The sequence below is a fragment of the Cydia pomonella genome, chromosome 23 (assembly GCF_033807575.1).
Source record: "Cydia pomonella isolate Wapato2018A chromosome 23, ilCydPomo1, whole genome shotgun sequence".
Classification (NCBI taxonomy): domain Eukaryota; kingdom Metazoa; phylum Arthropoda; class Insecta; order Lepidoptera; family Tortricidae; genus Cydia; species Cydia pomonella.
In genome coordinates this window covers 7,537,638-7,562,584 of record NC_084725.1, presented here as the reverse complement: position 1 = coordinate 7,562,584, position 24,947 = coordinate 7,537,638, and the positions used below count along the sequence as shown (strand labels likewise).

Sequence of the window (24,947 nt, the reverse complement as noted above, 5' to 3'; positions counted from 1 at the left end):
TTTTCGCTTGGCGGCGAACGTCCAATCTAGTGCATAGCGGCAAAATTGATCTCAATAAATAAATAAAGACTACGAATGTTTAATAAGGACATCTAGTGGAATTGTGCGAGTACTAACGTGTTTCACCGTTTTCTATGTATCATACGTACGTGTAAAGACGTTAAGACGTGTCGGTGTTAGTGCCTACTGAGTCTGGTTTAGTGATAGGAACCTCGACCACTGTTTAAGGGAACTTTTATCGTTTTACCGAGAGTCGGTGTGGGTCTGGACGCTTGCGCGAGCGCTGGCGGAGTCTCAGACGCGGGCACACGACGTTGTAGTCTCCCGTGTCCATTACTGATACCTCCTTTTTTAAATGAACCCTCTCGGAACCGTAGCTTAAGCGAACTATTAATGTGTGTGACTATATTAATAACGTAATATTTTCTACAGAATCAAACGTTCATTTCTATCGTAATTTTAAATTAAGTTTCCTTTTGTAGTTATTTAATTTCTCAAGTGATATAGTGAAGCTGTATTCGTAACGAAATGGTGACCTTATAATCGGAATTATTAAAGGATATAAGGGTAGATAGTTACATGGCCTTTTAAGATAGTTAAGGAGCTCAGTGCGCGACGGTAGCGTAGTGGGAGCTCGCTCTTTACTCAATGCCAAAACGTCTTGCTGAGCTGACGTAAAAGTAAATATGCGTAAAATTTGGATGTAAAAAATCATGTAATTTCAATTTTACTTGGATAAATTGCTGTGTGTAGATTTATGAAGCAAAATTAGCAAGTAAAATTAATATTAAAATGGTAATTTTACGTGGATAGTTCGCTAAATACAGGGTGACTTTGTACGTGATACAAAATGAAGAAACCACCTTGTATACCACGTCACGTTTCAGTTATTTTACAGGCGTTTTGGTAGTGATGTATCCTCGATTTAGGCAGCGGCTCACTTATTCATATAGAACAATATATTGTATCCCTGGCCATATACTGTGGAGAGTTACAATTATTTACATAATGTATTTACTGTTTTGTCAACATTTTGTTTACTTTAAGTGCCTGTGTTATTTTTAGTCATCGATGATCAAATTGTGATGGTCACAGTGTGATGCACAAAGAAAAGTCGCTGTAAATAAGACCTGTTCTGAAAACTTGTACTTAAATTATTTACCAGAATTCCGATCTATATCTATTCCTTCTATATTTTCTTAATATTTCATTTTACAATGGGCTTTGCTTCGTGCGTTATGCTACAAACTGTAGTCATATTTGGCGATAAAACACCACAAAACTAGATAAATGTGATCTCAATGTTTTTTTAAACTCTTCATGTTTTTTTATCGTCAAATGTTTGACTTCAGTTCACTGATCAATGAGTTTACTAGTAATAATTATTGGCAATATTTAGATTTATTAGTGCCTCTTTTGATTCCTAATTTTTAATAATGGACCCTGATTTTTTTTAAACATGAAAAGCATGGTATGAAAAACATAGAAATACACCTTTAAAAGGGTGTTGTTACACTCATAATCTTTCATAAAAGGCACGAATTTAAATATAGTCAATAAAACCTGTGCAATTTTTTGTTTGCAACGCATTCGAGTAACCAGAATATCTGTGCAATACGTGCGTATTTTAACACTAAGATGATTACGACTCTGACAGATCTGACAATAAACAAAATTGGATTCCATTGTGGTATCCGCTGTCGAGTATTCAGTTTTAAAGATCTTTTAGGAGCCTTATTTAAGCTTTTTACTGCGTTTTGCATTAGCCATCTCTAATAACACATGTTGAAATTGTGACGGTTTAAAAATCTCAATGTGCCACAAATATTTATTGTATTAAAAAAAATCTGATCCGATTTCTTCCTGACCGAGCGTGATTTTTTTACTTAGTATTTATCGCGCAATAATGAACTAATTTTATGTTCGGCCAATCAAAAAATTGTTTACGAGTTGATTTATTGTATATGCTTTCAAGTAGTTTTTATTATCATTGTCAATGTCAACATACTAGCCTTAACCCCTCCAAAATTTTGATTTGTTAGGTATGAGACTACCGTAGATTTATTAGATGTGTTATCTCTGAACTGTTTGGAAATAAGTAATGGATTGTAGTTGATGCAAAACGTAGTGAAAACAAAAAATACGCACCAATGTTGAAATGTACTTTAATTATTTTGTCTTCCTTATTTTGTAGCATTACAAAGGCCTATACGAGTATATTTTGTCTAAATATGCCGATTTAGTTCTCATTTATTTTATAGTTTTTTTTATATGTATATATTTTACATACGAATGTATGTACAAAAACGATTGAAATGCACATTGTAATGATATTAACAAATTGATTGTGGCTTGTATTACTGTAGCGAATGTCTATGGAGTGTTTGTGGAACTATAATTAGTAATAATAAATTACGAAGGAGGGAGAAAAAGTGACCTTTGCCATTAAACTATTATTCGAAATTTTATGATTCAATAAATCAAAATAAAATATATTTAATTTCATCAGAGGCTAATTTAAAACTATGTATAAACATTTTGGTCAGTTTTATTTAATAGTTTTTGAATAAGTTTTATACGTAACTTTTAGTAAGTATTGCACAATCAGTATTTAAAAAAATCCTCCATGTCCAAGTATGTTCCTAACATTCCATAGACTCCAATTTTATCATTTGACAATGTATCTCACTATACTCAAACAGCATTTTTTATAATTTTTCTATAAAAATATTATTAAGTTGACTGCCTTTCGTTTATTATTATGCTCAATAGTTTAATATTAACGTAGTCTGGTTCTCGTTTAGGTGTTTAAACTGCGATGACATTAGATTTATTATTTTTACCCCGAATAGCGGTTTAAAATATTTAGTCAATTATATAGCTTTTTTTTTAATTTACGGCATGTGAGGGCTGAGACGTAGTCAATTCTTCAGCCTATAGAATTTAAATTGTGATAACTTATGTTTACGCATGGGTATGTATCTGGGCGAGTTTCTGAGCATTTCAAACCCTGCTTTAGTTCTTGAAAAAATGACGAGTCATGCCAAATATTGACGCATATTTTACAGTGTCACATGAAAATAATAATTCGTCATACATTTCTGAGTTACTAAGTAGCTCATCCCTATCGACTTCCATTTGCCAGTATAAGGTGACTACTGCCAAGTTAAAATTGAGGCCAGAATTCCTTTTTCGTCAAACGTCCGTAGACACTTAAACAAGGGCGTTGGGATGCTTGGAAACTCCCTCGCTTCACACTGTTCTCTTCTCAATCGGCATTGACTACACTCGCCAAGTCTTGGCACATCAGTATTACCTGCTCCAGCTGCGGTTACTGCCAAGTTTTTGATAAGTCTCATTCGCTATACCACGGACAAAAAAATATACTAGACGCTCTGAGAGTAGTGATATATCGTAGCGCCATCTAGCAAAGATTTAAGCAACTATAAGATATGCGCAGCGCCATCTAGTAAAGGTATCCGGAACTATAAGATATATTTCTGTGATTCGAGCGTCTAGTACGTTTGTTCTTTAGTCTATGGCAATACTATACGGTTGTATAGTGCTAGTTACTATTATTATAGCTTTCGTTCAACCGCTGCATTTCTCTTTATACCTAGTTATTTTGTGAAACATTGTGTTCTCATTTTGTATGTAAAGCCGGTGTTGCAACAATGTGAATACTATACAATTTAAATAAATGAATTATATAAAAAATATTTTTTTGTATTTTGCTTGCCCTTTACCTCCTTTATAAACCTTCCTACAAAAGTAGGAAATGGACAAATATATTATAACAACACAAATAGTACACATAATTAGACCTACCGTGAACCACTTGTTCGTTCGTCTATTTGCCTCTCTATCCCTCGAATATCGAAGAGTGATAGAGACGCAGACAATGAAATTATTTTTTCTCTACCAGTGAACGTAAGAGCGTAGCAAAAGAACGCAGAGGGTTCCGTCGACTTAATATGATCATTGTATAGTAGATAGGTAGTAGGTACTTAAAATTGAAGAAAAAAGCGCTGGTTCAAACCCCGGCTCGTGCCAATTAGTTTTTGAAAGTTATTGTACGATACGAGTATATACAGAAAATTCCAATAAGACCTAGTTTTCTCTTTGGGTTGGAGGGCTCCCATTAGCAGTGGTAATAAGCCGGAACAACACGAAGATATTTGCTAATAGGCAACTACTTACCATCTCGTGACTACTAAATATACCTGAACTATAGCTAAATCCTTAACTAGAGGCAGATTGCAAGTGTAAATATGACCGCGGCCGGCAAAACTTCCCACTTTGTCGCTTGCCATAAGGACGAGTTTTGCTTGTATCTTTATACGAATAATCTGCCAAGGCCTCCTTTACTCGGCTGTGGTCATATATAAGGAAATTAAAGAAATTACGTCACTAGTTTGTTTTTATTACTTTCCCGAACTAGCGATATTCCATTCCATTGCGAGAGACATTCCGACAGCCGCAGGGCATGATAACACGGTCGTTCGTTGTTTATTGATAAAATGTATGTTTTGGGCCTTCAGCCGTATGCACTTCTTTTAAATTTCATATTTGAGTCCTATGATCGCGGCTGCGCAGTAAATCGGCATGTGACCTCGGGCTGCACATTTCAGGCTTTAGGTCTGATGTAGAGCGCGCTCTTCGGCCACCTAGGGCCTTAAAGCTCATTCTTATGATCCGCCAAACACATCGTCTTTTGTTTGTGTCCGACCTCTGCTGCCCTGCATATCGCCCTTCGGGTTCATTACTACACAATTAACCGTTGTCATTTCCGAATTCAACCCTTCTGTAGCTCTGCTTAGGGCCTCGCACTATGGCGGTGAGTTCGCGAGGGCTGGAATCTCTCTCTCGCTGTCCGATTTTGTCATGCCAGTTTTATATCAGACTAATCAAATATTCCAAATTGCATACGGCGCGGCAGCAAAACAAAATTTTAACTTCATTAAAAATTATTGAAAAAATGTAGTACAACTGTTTTTTGTAATTAAACCCTCTCAGATCCTTTTACAGACGTTTAAGAGTCCGTCTTAGATAACTTTTGCACCGTCTTTGACTCTACTCATGTTTCACGTAAAAAAACTATTCGACCTGTTGCGCGAGGACCCCCGCAAGCGCGAGGCCCGGGCGGTTGCCCCGTTCGCCACCCCCAAAAGCCGCCCCTGCATACCCCATACATTATACCTTTTTGACACAAATGACGGATATATCCGCACCGTAGGTGCAACGCCGAAGACAGATTAATTTGTCCTTCGTGCATATGCATAAAGTTCAATTTCAGTTTTGACACTTCGGTGACACTTTTTCCGTATCTATACCTATAGGGAGCGTGCATGAACTGTACAGGAGCAGGCAGGCAGGAGGCAGCACAGGAGCTGTTAGATTTTTGGCGCGAGGCGTAAATGTGATGTTTATTGGCACAAGATGGCAGAACCTACTATGCACAAGAAAACACGTGACGTGTAAATGTACATGTTTATGGTTCTGATTCAGGCCACAAGATGGCAGACCCTCCAACGCCACGGTCTCTATTTAATACCTTGATTGTAGGTTTTTTTTTGTGTTTACTGCTGTGGGAATGAGAAATATTATAGTCGCCGTTTGGCAACTTAACTAAGGGCTGTAAACTAATTATACTATTTGCTGATCATCAGATACATCATCAGCTGATAAATTGATAATATAAGAAAATATCTACAGATCTATTACGTCTTTTGTTTTTCCGTGTTTTCCTTATACCACGATATCTCAAAACACTTGAATAAAAGTAAGTCAAGGTCTTGTACCCTACCCTATAGGGTACCCTATGGGATTCGTTTTGTTTATTATTTTTATTAAACTTCAGAGTAATTTGCTTTTATTTCAACGACATTTATGATGGTATGAATACCTAAAATAATTATTTTACTAGTATGGTAATCGGTATTTTCATCGTAAGTAGTTACAACATGGGCAAAGTTGTTTTTTAACCTCTCGTGCTAATATTGAACCACGATTGTAGCGAGTGGTTCCACAGGTGGAATCTTGAGCGTTGCGAGAGTTTCAAGGCACGAGGGTTAAACAAACTTTGCCTCCGAGTGAAACACATACTTTTCCACCACACCAACGCGAGGAAAATACTAAATATGAAATACCAATAAAATCGAACCAAATCAAATTCAAGTTAACGTAATATAGAATGTATCATTCAAAATCATCATATATAAAAGTCAATTCCTCCAGCTAACATATGGAAATAACTCAAAATTTGATTCTGTTTACTTTGCCCCTCAATTGGATAAAATGCAACTTTCTCATTGGTTTTTGAACAATCAAGAGGGCCTTTACCAGTTGGTGTGGTGAAAAATAATTTCTTAACTTTGTTAAATATACTTAATCCATTAGTCTTATACTTATACATATACGCTAGACTCGCTAGAGAGAAAGAACAATAAATCTTACACGTGATTATGTGTGACTAGTTAACAAGTGTGCAAATACGCCATAAAGCAATAATTTACTTAAGCCGTTAACTTTGAGATATTTGTTTCCGATTATATAACGTTACTCTAACCTTGGCTTTGGATTGAGTAGTTTAAATGAAAAATATGTAGGAAGGTATCTACTAATTACAAAACATTTTAATTTGTCATAGGATTTGTCAGGGTATCTTCTTTTAAAAGTAGGTAAATAAAATAAATAAATATTTTAGTAGCTTGGGGGCATTTTATGTTCATAACTCCGTTTCGTGTCTGATATCGAGGGACATGCATTATGGGATTAAGTAGCTGCCAGTAGGAATCTCATCATCTTCATTATATTATTATTGTATTGATAGGTCTAATATTCAGCTTTTTGAAGCATGTTAGATGAGAGCAGAGCATGAGAGATGACACTTGTCTTTGGTGTGAAATTTTCTGTGATTTTTATGCTACTTCTACTCAGATCAGAACCACAAGCTCTTTCTATCCCATCGAGCCACGAGGAATTCTAAAATTCCATTAATATCGAATCAATAGGTAATCGAATCACTACGAATCCTAAAATTCCACTAAGTTCGTTCGATTCGATCATCGAACCATGAGAAACTAAGCTCGAACGAAAAAACACAAGATATTTAATTATAGGTAGGTATTTAACTTTTTTAAGTGATCATCTGGGATAAGGGGATGTTTAGGGTCAGGTGGCATACTAATGGATAGCACCGTTACAAAATCTACGCTATCTACTGAGTTATACTGTACATCTAAACGCCTAACGAAAATAAAAAACGGTCAAGTGCGAGTTCGTATTACTCGCGCACGGAGGGTTCCGTATAAACTTTGAATTATCCCGTGTAACTGTATAAAGGCGAAAGACTTTTGATCAGATGTACCTATACTAAGCATAATTGTGTACAGCGCCATCTATCGGCAAATCGTCTAACTAATTTACGCGATGTAATGTAATGCACATATGTTGGTTTTTCGAGGATAATTCTCTATCATGTGAACCGATTTCAATTGCTTTTATTTGAATAAAGGTGTCTTTAATGTAATCTCATAGAAATTTCAAGTGTAATAAACACAGGTAAATTTGGTCAAATTTCAAACTGAATTCGGAAATGTTTTTTGTTAATTAAAAAAAAGTCCCCGCCGGACACAGATGAGAATAGGCGCCACATGAAAATCATTTCCCATCTGTGCCCGCCTCTTGTATGCACACGGGCAAAGATGGGAATACATCGCATATTTTGACGACCGGTTTGGCCTAGTGGGTAGTGACCCTGCGTACGAAGCTGATGGTGCCGGGTTCAAATCCTGGTAAGGGCATTTATTCGTGTGATGACCATGAATATTTGTTCCTGAGTCATGGGTGTTTTCTATGTATTTAAGTATTTATAAATATTTATATATTATATATATCGTTTTCTAAGTAAGTACCATCAACACAAGCTTATTGAGCTTACTGTGGGACTTAGTCAATTTGTGTAATAATGTACTATAATATTTATTTATTTATTTATTTATTTATTCGCTAAATATTTATTTATTTGTGTCACCGGCAAGCACCAAATTATTATTGAGATATTTGTGCAATGTTTGGATAGAAGGAGCATTGCGTTATTATCTCGACTCACCTCTCACCGGCCGTATGCTGCGCGCGCCAGTGCCTCGCGGTCCGCCATACTGTCAATCCGTGCTTTATTTTTTATTTTTTTGGCGCGAACGAGTTTTCAGTTCAATTGTGGGTGCGGTCGAAAACATGAATGTGAAGTGGTAGAAATTTGCCCCAAGTTCATTGTTTTTAAAGATTTTTTTGGTAAGTTATAAACTGATATATTTTTTATTTTTAGGTTTGTTATACCTAATGATAAATTCTATAAATAATAATCTGGGTCTAGGACTAGGTACCACTACTGTCAAAATGTAACGTTTGTACATTGTATTTGATTATATACATATTTAGAATATAGTTATTTATGTATAATGTATGTACATAAATTTAAATAATTATTTTCTTTACAATAACAGCTGCAATATGTTTACCATAAGCATGAAAAACATTGAAAACATTCACCCTAAAAAAGGCCTCTACCTATATCCGCAAAAGCGGTTAAAAAACATATGCGTGAAAAATCTTAGGTACATAATGATTACCCATCTAATATGGTCCGTCAATAAATACAAACCAAATCTGGCAAGATTTTAAAATATTATATTTGGATTTGTCATAAGTCGTCGCTCAAAAATTACCTCCGACTCATTAGTACTGAAGTGTATATTTGTATTCAAAATTATCATATCAAGTGTCGCAGTTTAAAGCGATACTTGTCCTTATTTGAAATTCAAAGGCGCAAACATTACTGTTTGCTGAAAATGTTGGCAGCCATTCGCTGTAAAATTAACATAAGCATATTTCCATCGCTTACTGAAAGTCAGTTATACCAGAACCAGTTTAAAAGTAACTCTAAAAGCAATAACTACTGTGGGTGATTGGAGTTCCATAATGGGGTATCAGAGTTAGTTGACAGTCATATCAGAGGGCCTACCGTGAACCACGTTCGACGTGTTGCCTCTCTGTCGCACTTGTACATTTGTACGTAAGTGTGACAGGGAGGCAACACGTCGAACGTGGTTCGCGGTAGGCCCTCTGTTTCTTTATTCGAACTGTCAAAACAATTAGCTATTATGGAATCTCTATGAAATACAGAACAATGACCTCACAGTCAAGTTACCTATTATTTATGGTTCATAGATTAAATATATATTGGGTCTGAAACTAACTGCGGTCCAGGTTTTTCTAATATTTTATTAGTGCTTTTTTTCGTGCATGGTGTGATTTTTTTTAATACAGGAAACATCCCTATTATGCTCCATTAAATGACAACACCGTGAAACAACATTAAATATTCAAATCTATATGAGGCCACTGCCACGACTAGAAATGTTATCCTTAGATTTTTACAATGACCCTTATCATATCTTCACCTGTCTTTGGCGCGGATGACTTTGTTTTTATCTCCTTATTCCGCGTACTTATACAATTTACACGTATATATATATTTACACGCTGTAAAACACAAAACTATTTACGCGACGCTAAAACTTGACAAGCGTTTATAACAATTATTTTATTTTGGCTATTAATTGACAGGTTTATAATGTGTTGTGACTTAAAATTACTAGTGGTAATAAGTACATAGGTGAACCTATCGTATATTATCAGCACTTTCACGCTTGCATTCATAATAAATATTTACCTAAGTGCACATTCGTATCTGCCTACCTACTTACCTACTAACTACGGGGATTTTTTTTATAATTAGTATCATACTGCAAATTTGCATAGTTTCGAAATATTAGTTGTCAAGTCAAGTCAAGTCAAGTTCGAGTGTAAACAAGGATACCTATCGGAATATTTATTAATATCAAATGATCAGATGATAATATCTACATATGTACCAGGTATTTAAAACGTTTACTAACGGGAGCATAAAATCTTAATAGTTTACAAAACTTCGCTGGTCGGTTGCCTGTATTGACGAATTCTTTACATTTTCAATTACGCGAAACGAAAACAAGATTCTTTTAGATTAACTATACACTGGCTCGTAACAGAGGGCCTAGGTACCGATAAACATGAAAATCTAAATTTTGTTATCTGCCTTTCTGTCTCTCGAATATGCAAGTGATAGAGAGGCAGATAACGAAATTATGATTTACGTGTTTCGTAGGAAGCCCTGATTTTTAAGTAACGAAGCGTAATCACACAGAGTTTTTGCTTCTTATTCATATGATAATTCTGCTAGACGTATCTGTAGACACTGACCTATCACACATAGACAGTTAGTCCTCATAAGGCTAATCTGCCAAAAGTGAAGCCGAAACTCGATCGATGTGTGCGTGCGACGCTCGTGTCTTACGCTCAGCGACACACACATATATACAAAAATGGGTTGCCAGAGTTCATTTATTCCCCTTAAAGTAGATGGATTTTAACCACATCCTTATACTTGGCTATCAATCATTTGGGAGTGTGTATGTAGATATTAAATTTGTAGCAAAAGCTTTCAAGGTTTCTTTTAAGGACTTTGCACTGCAGGACTATACTTTGTGAAATAATGTTTAAATAAAAAAAACGTTTATTTTTTTATTTTACAAATGTGCACAGATAATAGCTGGTAGAATTGACTTTGGAATAATGATTTTAAATGATAAATATTTAATGACGATCATTTGGATTTGATTTGGTTTGATTTTATTTGACTAAGTAATATTTTCTTCGGGTTGGTGTGGTGAAAAGTTTTGTGTTTCACTCGGGGCAAAATTTGTTTAACTCTCGTAACTTGAAACCCTCGCAACGCTCAAGATTCCATTTTTCGACATTTTGAATCTTTATTTAGCTCGAGTAGCAATATTAGCACGAGCGGTTAAACAACAACTTTTCCACTTGTAAAACAAATAACTATTTATCGTCAGTACTAGTAATTGTACCTGCAGGCCTAGCCAAGGTGGCAATCGCTATTGCTTCGAACAACGAAACGCTTTGTGTCTCTCTATCAGTCTTCCATATAAGTGCCACAGTGACAGTTGCGTTTCGTTTTTACAGACCTTAACTGTAACACCTGTGTTCCACAAATAAAATTTACTTTACTTTCTCATCAAAATGGCGAGAGCATATTCGATTATGTTTAGTCGGTTTCCATATTGCATCGTTCCTATTTCATCCAATTTTTACGTCCATCTCGCAGACAGAAGCGGATCAGTCGGAAATCTAAAACGAATATCACACAAAATAAAAATATGAATTTAAACTGTAATTTTATAAAAGACAAAACATAATTTGAAATAAAAGAATGAAAAACTAAAAAAGAATATTTTCTATAGTCATACAAGGAACTTAAAGTAAGCATATTAATTTTATCAATGTAATCGTCATGCCTCATTTGGAGGAAAAAAGATTCATATCACCTGGCAACATTTATAAGTAATGGCGGCTGACGAAAATTTGGATTTTTGTATTTACAATTACGTAAAAATATCACATTAAACTGGATACTTACGCGTGAAATGTTATATCAGGCGGTTTGTTTTTATTCACTGATGTGTTGTGACACCAATTCACCGCACAAACTACCATCTTTCTTGTATTTTTTAATTTATAACCGGGAGGTGTACACAAACCAACTCGACCTTGAGTACTGCGAGGGCCGTTCGGATACGATGACACGAGGGCGACATAATGTCGTACTCGAAATGGCTTCACTAGGGATGTACAGTACAGACTAGGCATCTAGGCTAGTTATAAATCTATGTCTGTAGATAATAATTTTATTTTCTACTGCCTATGATATATATTTTAGTTGAGATACATCGTAAGGACTCCCATAAAAATGATAAATGTACAGTCAGCAACAACCTTTGCATACAAACTTATATGCAGGGGGGGGGGGGATCTTTTCTCTGAAGTAGGTACCTACCTACAAAGAGAGCCTTTGCGAACTGGTATGGTGAAAAACATGTTATTATGAGGTTGATTTGCTACATAACACTGCAATGACAATAACTAAATGCTTCATGCATATTATCTACGGTTGACTCGGAAACAAAAGCCAACCTACGTCAGTAAGACGAGCCACCTTTGACAAAAACCAATGAAGACTGAGTCAATGATTATTTTTACCAATTCTTACCTGTGCTATTAATGTGTAATTTTATTCAATGAATTTTTAGACATATTAACCATACCTATTGTCTTAGCGAAAATAAAACGTACTTTTTGAAATAAATACATACTTAACATAAAACACCTAACTTACTTAAGTGCAACCGGTTATGTATGTCAGTAAATACGGATAGTAAGTGTATACGTGGACATGATTTTCATAGAGTACTTATATCAGTTCTAAATTTGCGTATTTGGTTTCTACTTGTTAACATAGTAACAACATTGTTGTAAAATTATTATAATCAATCACTTAGTTTTTTTGGCCCTTATATGGACTTCATTAATTTTGCTTCCGTGATGAAAGCTAGCTTTGACGTTGGTACCGACCGACGTCAAGGAGTAATAATATTTAAAAAGAAAATCGATCGATACCCTTAAACGGTAAACACATATTCACGATATTAATTACGTAGGCGACAAGTACATTGACATTAAACTTCGCGCGATTTCACGGTAGAGAGAGACGATGAACCAGCATGGAGATGGGTGCACGATCATGACTTTTTGGAAAATATTGTCTGATATAATATTAGGTACAGGCAACTGCAGAGATAACTGACACCCATGCATAGAAATTTGTTTGCAGGAGGGTCAAATATCTATGCAGCTGACTCTACATGACAGATGCATGGCATAAAAAGAGGAAGGCATTATTAGCCTACAAGTGGAATATTATGCTGATATCGTGATGGGAACGGAGGTGACCATATAGGAACTCTGCGATGAAATACTCGTATCGCGACCTTTGGGTTCAAGTATTCAAGTACCTTGCATTTTTTTTTGACTCCTAAATACGTAGGTAACAAAGCTTGGTCCAGGACTTACATTAACTATTGCAGCTTAAGCGGCTCATGACGCTAGGAAAACTTGATGGCTTAAGATTTGTCTGAAGATGCTCGTGATTAGTCTCTCACTACCTGGTGAAAAAATCAACCTCAACATTCCTTTAAACTGTATAGCTGACTAAAAATTATCATTCTGTAACCTGTAAGTAATATCTTCTTTTAAAATACTTTATTATGCCAAAAAATTAAAGCATTAAATGGCGATGATGAGCATTTAATTATGAAATCTGATCTGTTTAAGGGTTAAATTCCGCTCATTATTAAGGACGCCATTACCAGGAAACGATGGAGACTATCATACGCCCTAATTGTCACGAAATATAATGTATTGGTTGGGTCTTTAAATTATAAACGAGACTGTATTTGGTGACAATAAATTAGTTATTGCAAAACGCGTTCAACACCGGTTTACAAATATTTACGTAACGTCGGTGCGTCTGTTTACATCGGTAAACTTTCACATTAGTGACACTGAATCATGTCATTACAAATTAGGTAGGTAGGAATTATATAAATATGCATTTTGAATGCGATCAACCTTTAAAGGTTGATGTAGTCTTTTAGTTTGTTATAAGACGCCTAGCCATGATGCCAAGCGTTTGCTCTGAAGCGAACGAAACACTAATTCAATTCAATTTATTTGCATCAGACATAATTAGTCCATAGAAATGTTAGTAACAAACAAAACTTATTATATACGTTAGCAACTTACAAACTATTTTTCACGTCAGCAGCTCGAACAAGGGTAATTTGCTGCTTAAAAACAGTGAGCAAAATCGCATTTTGCTCACCGAGTGAGACAAAATAACATTCAAGTTACCTTTAGATTCGAATGTCATTTCAACGTGTGCGGGGCCTAATACAAATTCGAAATATTTGGATTCTATTGTCTTTGTCCCTTTCACGTCATTAGCAAAAAGAAAGAGACAAAAAAGTGCATACGTAATTAATGGTAAATTGACGATTTATAATAGACCCCCGAAATAAGTCAGACCGCATCGTTCCAAAACACTCTACTAGTCTTCATTCGTAATAATTAATTACTGAAATAAAAGATAAAATTTAATAAAAACACCATATTTTGCGTATTTTATTATACAATCAAAACAATGAAGTTGTACAAATTTACGCAATTGTTACGCAGGAAATAATTCTACTTAACTACTTTTAACGATCTCTACTATAGTTGACAAATAGTAGTATCCGCAATTCGGACCGTAAATATCTTACAAAGTTTTTTTTTACAAAAAAAAAGTTGTCGATTGAACTGTCAATTGATGTTCGTTACTTAATTCATTATTTTCGTATTATTTTATTGAAATTTCTTTCGTTTAGTTTTATTGCGGTAATTAAAGTTAATTGTTAGAATACCTTCAGAAAACATGAGTGAAATAGTGATCCGTGCGTCTGGATTACATTTTTACAGGTTGTATTTTTTGATGGCTGACGTGAAAAATTTTGTGTACTACACGAGATCAAAGTTATTTACATCTCGTGCGCTTTTGAGTCCCTTACTACGCTCAACATTCTAAATTATATTAATTATAGAATCTTTCGCTTGCACGAGACTCAAAACAAGCACTCGAAGAAATATCAAACTTTGCTCTCTTGTTGCACAAATAACTATAAAATACGTTATATACAATGCCTCTTGACTCCATGTAGTGCCTCCAGACTGCACTGGGCGGGCACTGTGACACCAGATTCAGGAGACTGTTGGTGCTCTTCCGCACGCGGCGCATCAGGGACGCTAATGTCTCTCTGTCGCACTTATATGTATGGAAGAGTGATAGAGAGAAATTACCGTCTCGTTCGCTACAGCGCAAACGGTTGACACCTTGGCTATGCATTGTGGTTAGTACCTATTGTTTTTTTACATTAGCAACAGTGAGCGATACTCATCTGTAATACTTATATCTTGGTGATGCCCCCGGTACTAAATGTGTATGGTGCGAACCGGGAATTCCCGGTTTCGTTACGGTTTTGTAGAGAAAACACCCTAATACTTACGGCCCGATTCGAACTTTAATATAGTGTGTCAAAAGTGACGTATTTGTTTGTAGTAACGTCACTTTTGACACTGACATATCTAATCCATATCGTATCTCTAGCAAATGTTTGACGTATCTTAAAATTCTAATCGGGCCGTTACTTACCTACCCCTAAGCCCTCAACACGGCGCGTAGGCGTAAGAGGCGCGTATAAGGGTAATACGCACGTAGCACTACGAGCACGTACAACTTCAAACAAGTCCGCTCCGTGTGCTGAGGGCCTTAATATTGCACAAATTAGTTGCAGGCGTTGCAGTTGGCATGCAATTCGTATGTTTTGGCCTTTTTGTGCCATGCTGTTGAAAAATAATATACCGCCAAAATACTCAGACTGTATAGCATTTCAACACACCACCACTCTACGTACTTTGGAAAGCAAATATGTTAAACCAGGGGCTCCCAAACTTTTGTACTAAGACTAATACTACATATCAATTTTTTTTTGTAAATGAAGATAGTTGCTGCTACACGCTCTAGATTTAGTGCTGATGATGTGAACACACTGGTTTCCGGCGCACCTGAGACAATGACACGACGCTCCAGAGCTACGCTACGGACAGGTTGGGAACTCGGGTTGCCAACCGTCCAGCGATACGCGGGACGTCCCGTTTTTGGAGCCCTATAGAGTATGCGTCCCGCAAACGGCCTGCGCGGGACGCCCATTGTCCCGTTTTCTGGCTAGACTAGATTACAAGCACTGAAACGAACGTTCAGTTAATGATTTTAAATTGAATACTCGTATACCGCGACGTGAATAACGCTCGAAAACACCGTACACTCGCCGGATGAATCCCGCATTTTATACCCAAGTCCCGGATTTGATCGCAAATGTACCGCAAATCTGTGCACTAAGGTTAGCAACCCTATTGGGAACCCCTGTGTCGAACAATGTATCAGACTACGAAATGATGAATGTAACACCGGGGATTCACCTTCGCAATTGTAAGTTGTAACTTACGAAATGTCGCAAAGAGGAAAACTGACTCATTTTCTATTTATATTGGAATGAGCAAAGTTCCTGGTCTTGAACCAGATACAACAGATTATTGAAGCTTATAGTCTAAATTGAGAAATGAAGTTTTTGCCGCTTAATACAGAGTAGAGCTGACTCAGGTCGTGGAACAGTTTGATGAAATCAACAGCATTTTGCAAGTAACTAGTGTGCATAAGTACTTACATATTACCTTCTATGTTACCTGACTTAAGACTTCTACAGATGTTACCACAAATTGAATATGATTTTAGGCCCGAATTACACAGAGATGGCGTAAGGGTGCGCACGGAGCGGACGCACGCACGCGGGTACCATGCCATGCAGGAGCTGCGCCGCGCCTTCACCTTACACGGTCCCTGTATAATTCGTGCCTTAGGAGCAAAGATGAAATAATCCAATCGATCGACCAAATGCCGCAATCGGTGACATTTGGAGAGGCCATTAGGTGCTGTTAGGTCAATTGCATCAAACAAAATGGACTGATCAACGCTAATCGGCTTAACTAAACTACCTATGTAGATAATTGTCAAAAAAACTCATAATACTTTTACGATGACACGGGTATATTCCTATAAATTTAAAATAACTCCTAGAGTTATACCAAGCCATTTTGATAGCCCACAGACGGTACAAGTGTATATATTTTTTTAAACGATTGTAGCGTCATCTGACCTTAGTTCTATACGCGTTCATCCTAGTAAAATTAGTATGATAAAAAAAAACGTGAAACTATTATAATGCACGCCCTGCACGTGCATGTGCCGCTGTGCTAAAACCACAGATTACGAGGACACACAAATTGCCACCTCCGTTAGCAGATAACTACACAGTAAAACGGTGCTTCCAAGCGAAATTACTATGCTATGATTGCTATGCCCATAAAATAATGGCATTGTAATTATTTGACTTACTCTGCTCTTAACTCTACTTACATTAGAGTCAGTTCTTTGTCACTTTCGCACTTACATACTTGTTAGACCGTGACAGGCATAGTGACGGCGATAAAAATACGACCGTGCTACCACCGCTGGTCGCGTTTCTCAACCAATTCTCAAGAAATTTTGTTAGGAATTTGATAATTTTATGGATATTGTATAGATTTTATGGATTTTCAAAATGGCCGAGCCACGGGTATTCGCATGGACTACAGTTCTAGGTACATCTCTGGCCGCGTAGCCAAAGTGCAAATCGTTAACGCTCCGTAGCGTATCGTAGTCATCATCTTTCTCTATTACTGTCGTACTAATGTTTAAGAGTGATAGAGATAGATGACTACGATACGCTACGGAGCGTTAACGATTTGCACGTTGGCGGCGGGCCACTAGGTAAAAAAAACAAACATTTAAACATTATTTTATATCACATCAATCATACTCTACATTATTAATCATTAATTAATTTCCAATGTTTACAAAAACATCTCAGACCAAAGTAAGCACATATCCGGAAATCCGTTTAAAAGAGGAAAGTTCCGCAGCCAAATTCCTGCAAATTGTACAGTGTATCGTTTAGAGTAACCTTAACCCGAACGCATAAATTGCATAGAGACAGGTAGTGACAATATATTCGCCATATATCATCGACCGAAAGCAGAGGGGGGTCCAAGGTCCCCTACGTTCCCCTGTTAGTCTGTCTGGCGATGGCGGGGAGAGAATATATATTCCGATTTTTTAATATTGTCTCAAAATAGACATATGTGATTCATGTGAATGGTCAATGTCAAGGGCTACCCGATCTTTATCTTTCACTTTATGGCGTCGCGTGATTTTTACTATAATAATTGCATGATGTGGTCATCTCATGTAAAGTTTTCCTGTTTAATACCCGACAGTAGTATCTAATTTAAGGATAACTCACGTTAGAATAGCCCGGTTCCTGGCCGAGGCATCCGACATTTCGTTTTCTATAGAAATCATCAGTGATGATGGTTTGGTTCCATGGAGCCCGGGACAGATGTTAGTGTAGGATGCTACCTGCGTAGACACACTGGCACCGTCCCACCTCCAACGGACTAATGTAAAAGCGGGCACAGCGGCAGAAAGCGTCGAAATTTTGAAACGTAATAAATGCGAGCCTTGGTAGAGCCATTCTGTAATATTTGGCCTTCACATTTGGCCTGACAAACTCTAGGTCCATGGGGTCCCAGCGCGCAAAAGTTTTTTGCAGAAATCGCGAAGCTGGTGACCGAAGATCTAGCGGCTTCCTCGCACAACGTATCAGTATTGCGATATATCAGATGTCTCGCCACGTTCGTCGGGAACCCAGAAGGATTTTGTTTTGATAGCTCCTGTGTCGAAGCACCCAAAAGCATCTTTCTGAGTTTAAACGTTGAATCTGGCTTATTTTCCTGACCCACCATTGATACATTACATTGACTTGTCTTGACAAAGTCACCTTGTTTCCTTATTCAAGAAATATTAAAATGACAAAAAGTTAGGAAACAGACTAAAAACAACAGCATAATGACGAGTGTTTTGTAATTTCAGTCCTCTGTTTTGTTTATCCTCTAGCGACCTTTTTATGTAAATGGTCGGTGTCTGTGTTGTGTCATCGTTTCATCGATTAATGAAGTAAAAAAGTTAACAACCTGATACAGTCTTAGAATTTGTGAAAAATCTAAGTATATTGTTATATTTTTTATTTATTTCATTCACTTATTTAAACTTTATTGCATAAAGATATACAATTATGTACAAATGGCGGCCGTCAACGATACGGCCAAACAGAAACACTAAAAGATGGTGCAAGGAGAAACAAAAAATCCAGTGAAAACCAATTGACAAATACATTATTAAAAAGGCAAACATTGTATAATATATATACTTCTTAGATAAACATACATATATATTATATAAATAAATATACTAATACATATATGGGATGATGGATCAAGGAGTAAAGAGCCCAACTGGGGAAGTACCTCAACCTTACAAAAAACCGCAGTCAAATAATACTAGATCCTACTCATAGTGTTGTGTTCCTGCCGGTGAGTGTGATTGCCAGAGCTCAACGACGGTGCGGAGTATAAGAGTCGGTAACATGCATGTAACTACTCTGGAGTTGCAGGCGTACATAGGCTACGGAGACTGCTTACTATCAGGCGGGCCGTATGCTTGTTTGCCACCGACGTAGTATATAAAAAAGTAACTACTTATATATATAGTGATGGACACTAGACGAGTTCTTCATTAGATGACTACGAAGCATCCGCTTGAAAACTGATTGGCTTGGGGCTTGTCTTATAGGAAGAGGAGTGGATTTTAACGAAACAGACACAAAACCGTTACGGTGAGGAAGGCTTGGAAGTTTAAGTCAACGCAGTTATCATTCGGGACGGGGGGCATCAACATTAAATTTACCATTGAGATATCCTGGAGCAGAAGGCTCGTACAAGATAGAAAATAATGTGCAAAGAATGCGTAGGCATCTACGACGATGAATGGAAAGCCAATTGAGCTGACGGCGATAATAGGACACATGACCGTATTTGCGGAGGCCATAGATGAAGCTTATGCCATTATTGAAAAGGCGATCTCATTTGTTAAGTTAGTTACGTCGGCATTATCAATAACGGGTAATATATACATACTCGAGGTATGCACAGACCACGCCTGTGCTTCTTGTGGGGCCCAAGTGGACCGGCTTGGCCACCACGGCCTTTCCTGCTTCTCGGGCGCCGGCCGCCTGTCTCGCCACGCCTCCCTCAACGACATCCTTAGAAGGGCTCTCGTCAGTGCCAACGTCCCCGCAGCTCTGGAGCCCCAGATCGTGCGGGACAATGGCAAGCGCCCGGACGGGATGTCGTTGATCCCCTGGAGAATGGGCCGCGCGCTGGTGTGGGATGCTACCTGCGCCGATACGTTGGCAGCATCCTACATTCAAGCGACCAGCAGAAATGCCGGGGCAGCGGCTGACGCCCGAGAGCGGTTTAAGGCCTACAAATACAGCTGTCTCGGCGCCAACTACGAGTTCGTAGCATTTGGCGTCGAGACACTCGGGCCGTGGGGTAGGGGAGCGCGTGGGCTCCTTAAGGAGCTTGGGAAGCGGTTGAGGGAGGCAACAGGGGAATCTCGCGCCGGCAGCTTTCTCGCGCAGAGGATTGCTATCGCAATACAGCGCGGGAACGCTGCCTGCGTGATGGGCACCTTGCCGAGGGGCCTAGGTTTAGAAGGTAGTTTTTAGGGGTTTTTTTAGTTAGGTTTAGTTTTAGTTGTGTTATCATAATTTTATATATAATATATTGTTTCCTAAGATACTAATGCCTGAACAAGTAATCTTTTGGTACTGACGGTGGAAAATGTTTGTACTTATACATAGAGAGTTCGCAGCGCGCGGTTTTGTATTTATATCTAAAATAATGTAACTTTTATTACCAACACACTCTATGTATACGCCCATCTTAACCTGAAATAAATAATTTGATTGATACTTTTCAAAATTATGACGAAAAGTAAAAAACTCTTTACACTGCCTTGTTTGATTTGAAGTCCACTAAAACATCCAAGTATTTTAAGGCAGTTTAAATCCATTAATGATTGAATGAGTAGGTATGTATGCGCTCGTAACAAATGTGCCTTTTTAAATCATTCATAGCCAATAGTGACGAAAATAAATGTACTTATATACTGAGTGGCCAATAACCTGCCATTATCAGTGTTAAACGATTAGTCAACACAACCATCGTTTAGAAATATAATCGTCATTACGTGACCAAGTTTCTGGTGGGTCTCGTTTAATATTATTACCTACTACTTTATTACACTGTAAAACTGATACCAGTAAATATTTATTTTCATTTTGTTTACTGGAGAAAATCAAATTCAGGCTTATATTAGATAAAAACAAGATTAACCTATCTTAGTAAAATTGTCACTATTCAGGATTGAATGTTGAGTGTGAGAATGTTGTTGTTTCCAAAGTCCTCATTGATTCCATGACGGCGACTCTTTTTTTTCCTTTTGAGAGTCTTAATCGTACATACCTCACATGTATAGGCACATGGAAGGTCGTAAACCCTATGACATTTAACAACAGAGCAAGAGGCAGGGCAGTGCCCGGGGCCCAATTATGATTTAAGGTTCCGTAAATTCAGAGCAAGGAGTTTTGGAAAAATCGTACCGCTCTTTTAGATTTAGATACGGTTGCCTAAATTTAAAGCAATCTTGAGGATTTTCTCTAGGGTCTCCAGCGATTTGAATCCTGGTTTTTTGACTTACGCTCGATAAACAAAAAACACAAACATAGGTCCTAAACGCACTTCAAAAATTTGTAACAATTTACACATATAAGCTAAAAATATAAAAATTGCTTCTAAAATCCGCAATCAATAAATTTTATTTTTGAGGGAATTCAGTGATTACTTCTTTTATTTTTAGGGTTCCGTACCCAAAGGGTAAAACGAGACCCTATTACTAAGATTCCGCTGTCCGTCCGTTCGTCTGTCTGTCTGTTCGTCTGTCACCAGGCTGTTTCGCATGAACCGTGATGGCTAGAGTTGAAATTTTCACAGATGATGTATTTCTGTTACCGCTATAACTACAAATACTAAAAAGTACGGAACCCTCGGTGGGCGAGTCCGACTCGCACTTGTCCGGTTTTTCAAAACTTCCAAAAAATTAAAATTCAGAAGCATGATATCCGCGGTCCCGAGCACGCACATCGATCTCGCTCTCGCTTACGCTCAGTACAGTGAGAGAGACAAGAACACGAGCCTACGGGGCCGTAACAATTTATTACGGTTTCGATCTTATTTTGATGCGAACTTGAAGATCGTTCACGCTGGTTGGTGCATGCGAAATAAAGTGAAATTCGTGTCACCAAGACAATCGTCAACGTCGTGTCAAAACCCAGTTCAAACTCATGACATTATTATTATTATTATTATTATTATATAATTATAGGCGAGCAGCTATTTAGCTGATGAGCCTATGTCACACAGTGTCCTGTATTATACAGTTCAAAGTTTGTAAAGTCGTATCACATCACTAAGTAACATCAGTCTAACTTATTGTTTAAAAGCCACTTGTCCAATCTGTTTTTAAAAACATTGACCGAGGGAGCAGTTACAACACTATCCGGTAAACGGTTCCAAGCCGCCACGACACGGTTGGACAAAGAATGATATGCAGCTTTAGTAGTAGTGGGAGTGCGAACAATTCTTAGGCTGTGACCTCGGGTCTCGCGGCTGATAGTTCTTTTGTTGATTATATCGTGAATGTCGGGGAGGTTGTAACAGTGGGTAACAATCTTAAAACACTCGATAAGGTCTCCTCTCGCTCTCCTGGCTTAATAATTTAATTATTTTTTAGCTCGATAATTCGTAATAAGTACGATGATGAGAATAGTTATTTGTTTTACAAAGGGACAAAGTTGTAAGATTCTAAAATTGAAAATGGAATTTTAAGCGTTGTGAGGGTTTCAAGGTACGAAGGTTAAACAAAATTTGCCACCGAGTGAAGCAACATTTTTCACCACACCAACACAAGGAACAAATTAACTGTAAATCAAAGCAACCAACTTAAAATTAATGTTAATAGGTACATATTTATCATTCAAAATCATCATTTAAAATTCAATTTTACCAGTCAACATAAGGAAACAACTCAAAATTTGCATTTGATTACTTTGCCCCACATGTGAATAAAATGCAACTTTCTCATCAGTTTTTTAACAATCAAGAGAGCCTTTACCAGTTGGTGTGGTGAAAACAACCATATATCTCTATGCATCTTTAAATGATATAACCCTTACCTCGCTGATTTTACTAAACAAAGGTTGTGTAGGTAAATAATCTTCTTAGCGATAATACCGTCTATTATCTACCATTCTTCATGTTTAGCCTATCAATAATATCGTTCTTTCTGTTGTAATAAAAAAAGAAACAGTAACTCATTGGTTTCTTTTTAACGTGTTTGATTTATACGTAAATCAATTTCCGATAGTTTTGATTACGTAAAGCCACATTAAATAAAATACTTGCAAGTGTACCACTAGGTTAAGCCTCTCGACTAGATTAGCTATCTGTGTACACAGCGGTCTATTTCAGTTAAGTGCACTTAGAGACTTTTACATGGCATGTGTTTGCCTTTCTACTTATTTGATAATTAATTGGTCTAATAAAATATTCAATGTGTTGTATTAGTACATTATGATACAAGTGCGAAAAGTAGGAAATTCGCAACGATTGGCGATAAATTAAAACACGACCGGGAGTGTTCTAAATTGACACGAGTTGCGAATTACCTATCTGCACGTGTATCGTACAACGTTTATGGCCATTTAAAGGCATACGCATGAAAAGTGCTCATTCCTGCATGCGTGCGGGAAGGTAGCACCATATGTACTGTAAAGTTCATTATTTATGTCTGGGGACTACGTACATTCAAAACCTATGTACAATGACTTCTATTCAAATTTCTGATTGTTGCATATTACATACTCGTATGTGTTGCATATGTGTTTTCATGTGTATTTGTGTAATAACTATGTTGTAGTCAAACTCCGACTCTCCGCCGGTAGGTAAGCTCCCAGCTTTCTCTAATCAAACATGAATCAAACATTAGGAAGTAAGAACAGGAAGTTAAGGAAGTAGGTACGCACTACCTACACCTAGTACTAATTACAGTGAAAATTAAGTTGTCATTAGTGCCATAGTTCACAAATCAAAACAAAATGATTACAACAACATTTTTCCCCGTAATTTGTACGTGTGTGCACTAGGGATATATGATAGAGTTACCAGGGGGCCTAGCCAATATGACAATTGTTCGCAGAAAACGCAACGCACTAATATGGAAGAGTGATAAAGATACCGTTTCGTTTCGTTTTCTGCAAATAATTTTCGTCTTGGCTAGGCCCCCAGCTCGAGCAACGAAACTTTGAAACCGCAACACGGTGTTTTATACCTAAGTGCTTGGCTAGCACTGCGGCATGTCTCGCTAGCCATAGCTTATTGAACTTTTAAATCATATAATGAGCTAAGAAGAACAATACAATACAAATATTCTTTATTGCTCACCAATATGAAAGAACATAATGACATAAAAATTAAACATACAACTTAGACTATGGTAAACAACGGGCGGTCTTATCGCTAAAGAGAGCGATCTCTTCCAGACAACCTTAGGGTAGCGGAGACAAGGTAAAAAAAAACAAGTAATGTGAGTAGGTGATGCAGTGAGTGATGAAGAACGTATGTATTATAGCTTGTATGTGTCAAATATATTTTTCATCACACCATCAAAGAATATAAAGATAATAAGGAATATAAGGATTTGGCTGATAGAATTGACTTTGAAATGATGATTTGGAATGATAAATATTGATATATTTTACAGTTAGTATCTTCCGTGGGTTGGTGTGGTGAAAAAAATTGTGTTTCGTTCGGGGGCAAAATTTGTTTAACTTCGTGCCTTGAAATCCTCGCAATGCTCAAGATTCAACTTTACAAACCACTCGCTACGCTCGTGGTTCAATTTTGGAATCTTTCGCTTGCTTGGGTATCAATATTAGCACTAATATTAAACATTGTTAAGTGTGGTCTTAAGGACAGACAAGTGTGATTTATATAAGTTTATTATACGTATATTATGACGACCAGTTTGGCCTAGTAGGTAGTGACCCTGCCTACGAAGCCGATGGTCCCGGGTTCAAATCCTGGTTAGGGCATTTATTCGTGTGATGAGCATGGATATTTGTTCCTGAGTCATGGGTGTTTTCTATGTATTTAAGTATTTATAAATATTTATATATTATATATATCGTTGTCTAAGTACCCTCAACACAAGCCTTCTTGAGCTTACTGTGGGACTTAGTCAATTTGTGTAATAATGTCCTATAATATTATTATATTAT

General features: G+C 37.2%; 1 protein-coding gene across 1 annotated transcript in view; it reads left to right on the top strand.

Annotated features, from left to right (window-relative positions):
• Positions 1-8,125: 8,125 nt before the first annotated feature.
• Positions 8,126-24,947, top strand: part of LOC133530568 (polyamine-transporting ATPase 13A3) — a 56,304-nt gene continuing 39,482 nt past the window's right edge. Inside the window, exon 1 of the mRNA XM_061868523.1 lies at positions 8,126-8,295. The gene's annotated coding sequence lies outside the window, so the exon portion shown is untranslated. The remainder of the gene's footprint in view (positions 8,296-24,947) is intronic.